Source organism: Sinocyclocheilus grahami, unplaced genomic scaffold (genome assembly GCF_001515645.1).
Source record: "Sinocyclocheilus grahami isolate Dianchi unplaced genomic scaffold, SAMN03320097.WGS_v1.1 scaffold153.1, whole genome shotgun sequence".
Classification (NCBI taxonomy): Eukaryota; Metazoa; Chordata; class Actinopteri; order Cypriniformes; family Cyprinidae; genus Sinocyclocheilus; species Sinocyclocheilus grahami.
The window spans coordinates 666,936-671,038 of record NW_015505332.1 but is presented as its reverse complement, the minus strand read 5'-3'; positions in this window follow the sequence as shown (position 1 = coordinate 671,038).

Below are 4,103 nucleotides of genomic sequence, written 5' to 3'. Positions count from 1 at the left end.
TATATATATATATATATATATATAGTAATTTGACAATAATGTCAAAAATTGATATTTGATTTATTGTAGTAAAACCTAATTATTCATTCATTTAGATTTTTTTTTTGGAATGTATGTTTTTTTATTTTAAAATCATACAATAATGTAAAAAATTGTATTTCATTTATTGTAGTAAAAATAATAAAAGTAATTTTGATTGCCAAACACATTTTGAAAGCAGTCCTATTACCGCATGTTTTCCCCACATGTAGCATTACCTTAAATTTGTGAAACCCAGCAAGTGACATCATTTGAACCCTTTCTGTAAGATGTTTAAAATGACATAAAATAGGGTATTTTGTGCCCTATTTACAGAAATACAATAAACAGCTTAAAAATTCACCTGTAAATAAACCTTCGGTTTCCTATTGATTTTGCTAATACTGTAGATGTAACATCTCTATAGGTGAGAAAAGCTCATCAAAATTTGCCTCGTGGGGACTTAAAATCATACAATAATGTAAAAAATTGTATTTCATTTATTGTAGTAAAAATAATAAAAGTAATTTTGATTGCCAAACACATTTTGAAAGCAGTCCTATTACCGCATGTTTTCCCCACATGTAGCATTACCTTAAATTTGTGAAACCCAGCAAGTGACATCATTTGAACCCTTTCTGTAAGATGTTTAAAATGACATAAAATAGGGTATTTTGTGCCCTATTTACAGAAATACAATAAACAGCTTAAAAATTCACCTGTAAACAAACCTTCGGTTTCCTATTGATTTTGCTAATACTGTAGATGTAACATCTCTATAGGTGAGAAAAGCTCATCAAAATTTGCCTCGTAGTGGCAAAAGTGTTGTATCTGCTTCAGAAAACAAATTAAACAAAGTGAAAAATGGAGAAAAATCTCCTGTTTTAAAATGTAATTTAGTCATGTGATGCAAAGCTGAATTGTCAGCATCAACAGTCTGGGGTAAGGAATTTATTTATTTATTTATGTATAGAAATTAATAATTTTATTCAGCAAGGATGCATTAAATTGATTAAAAGGGACAGTAAAGGCATTTACATTGTTACAAAAAAATCTATTCTAAATTAATGCTGTTCTTTTGAATTAATGCTTTGCTCATTCTATTCATCAAAGACTCTTGAAAAAACGATGACATTGATAATAATAATAAGTTATGTTTCTTGAGCAGCAAATCAGCATATTTGAATGATTTCTGAAAGATAATTTGACACTGAAGACTGGAGTAATGATGCTGAAAATTCCGCTTTGCATCACAGGAATAAAGTATAATAGTTCACAATGTTATTGTATTTTTACTGTATTTTTGATCAAATAAATGCAGCCTTAAAATCACTACAAATCTTAATTATTCCAAACTTTTGGCTGACAGAGTATAATCTATAACAAGACTATAATACGAAAAGCAATTTTAGAAGACAATTTACGTTAACTTGCTGCTATGCTAATAATGCAATAATTATATATATATATATATATATATATATATATATATATATATATATATATATATAAAACGGTATATAATTTCTTTTTAAATATATTTTGCAGCCCGTACAGTTTAAACAGCTTTCATATTGCCTATAATGCCCAAAATTGTACTGCATTGGTACAAGCAGCCGTATGTTCAAATATCCACCTATATACAGATGCGGAGTGTGTATGTGGAGGATGCTAACACAATTCATCGCTGGTTCAAATCTCTCTCTTTCTACCCACTGACTTTTTTATGAGAGCCCACCAGGGTGTTCATGGGAAGGCATCAGAGGCATTCGTCACAGCTCTCCTGGTATCCACACAGCGCCCATCGATTTCTACCTCTTGCGGTGGACACTCGCCATCAATCAATACGGTAACAAGTCTTCATTTCTGCTGGGAAAACCTGCTCTTTGACTTCAATAGCTGATGACAACAGAGAATGGCCTCTGAAAGAATTTTTTTAATTAGAGCAGCAAACTAGAATTTAATCAATCACATATTGCTGTTCTAAAATGATATAATAATTTGTGTTTAATTAAATAAAATTAGTATTTGATGCTGCTTAAATTTAAAACCAGTTATTGCTTTCATTTTATGTAAAGATAAATGTATCAAGCATGTAAACATCAATCTTAATATTTGATATTCAGTTTAGACCCTATCAGTTTATTGTGGTTTCATCTTCTCTTCGATTCCAGCTCTGAACAGTGAGTAGATCGAACAAGGCCAGAGCAGATTATATTACTGCATTAAAACATTTTATATAACACGTCCAGCAGCTATATTCATGTCAGGAAAAGCATAATGGTGAAAAACCTTGAAACCATTCATGTTGATTAGTAGCTCCATTCATCTACATGAAAGCTGCAGATTAGGTGATGCGTGGATAGATGAATGGATGCATGGATGGATGGATGAATGAATGGATGCATGGATGCATGGATGCATGGATACATGGATGGATGGATGGATGGATGGATGGATGGATGGATGGATGGATGGATGGATGGATGGATGGATGGATGGATGGATGGATGGATGGATGGATGGATGGATGGATGGATGGATGGATGGATGGATGGATGGATGGATGGATGGATGGATGGATGGATGGATGGATGGATGGATGGATGGATGGATGGATGGATGGATGGATGGATGGATGGATGGATGGATGGATGGATGGATGGATGGATGGATGCATGGATGCATGGATGGATGGATATATATAGAATGTTTTTCAAGATATATTCCTTTTGAAAAGCAGGTTAAAGCACGTTCATTAGTCCTACATAAATATTTTAAATTTCAGTATGTCTACATATTACCAAATTTTGCTATAAGTTTGATTGCAACATATAATAATTGCTCTTAATAGTGTTCATCGTCTGTTTGATTACGTCTTTAATTGATTTTTCTGTACATTTCTGCCATATGTACATTAACTGACAGTCACCACTGATAAGCTACCACTAAATATATTGTAGAAACTTAATTTTCTGTAAAGCTGCTTTGCAACGATTTGTATTGTGAAAAGTACTATACAAATAAACTTGAATTGAATATATAAACAACAAGATACACTCTGTAAAAAATGATTGTGATTTTAATGTTAAAAGACTGTAAAAATGCTACAGTAAAAACCTATTAATTGGTTAATGGTAATTCCCTATATACGGTGAAAAACGTATTGGACATTTTATGTAATTTTACAGTAAAAAATAGTTTTTGGAAGTGAAAAGGAATGTATAATTTTCTGTGAAAACCCGTAAATTGACATTCCTAGAATTCCCTGCAATACATTTCACATTTGATGTTTTTTCGTTCAAATAACTATGTTTCTTCTTAGTTTTTTCATATCATTTATGTTCCTTATGGTTGTATGTTATCTAGGGGTGACCCCGAAATTGAAGATTCAATGCTTCAATAGGAGCCCGATTCGACTACCAATCTCACAGTCGAATATTCGCAGAGGTGTTATGATCATGCCATTTTGGCTATATGGGGGTGCTCAAATGTCTGATTTCACATATAACTACTGGGTTTCTCCCAATATGTAACATACAGCCTATTATGATAATGCTGTAAATGAGAATCTGAAAAGAAGATTCAAATAAATATATTAACATGCGTGATTAAATCCAACCACATTTAAGTTTCACTTTCCATAATCCGTGACCGACAGAGGAGTGTTTTGGCGGCAGGGATTTAACCCTTTAACTGTCACCCGTCCCCTCTGTGGGACGTTTAAGTTTACTTCACTATATTACAATTAAATCCTAATCTAATCATGACAAACTATATATCGTTGGAAAGGTCTAAGACTCCTAAATAGATATTTTACCAATGTTTTTGTAAAAAATTATGTAGGAAAAGCAATAGATTAATTTATGACAAGAGTGCACCTCAAAAATCTACATCATAACAGGAGTTCTGACCTTTGTAGCAAAAAGTCTTCTTCGTTGCCTTTTTCTCTATCACATTTTAGAAATCATCAGAAATTAAATATCAATTGAAAACTTTAAATCTCAAAATTCATCCTTTGAAACCCATTTTAAAATCAAACATTGCATTACCATGAAAATGGTACATCAATATCATGTTACAAA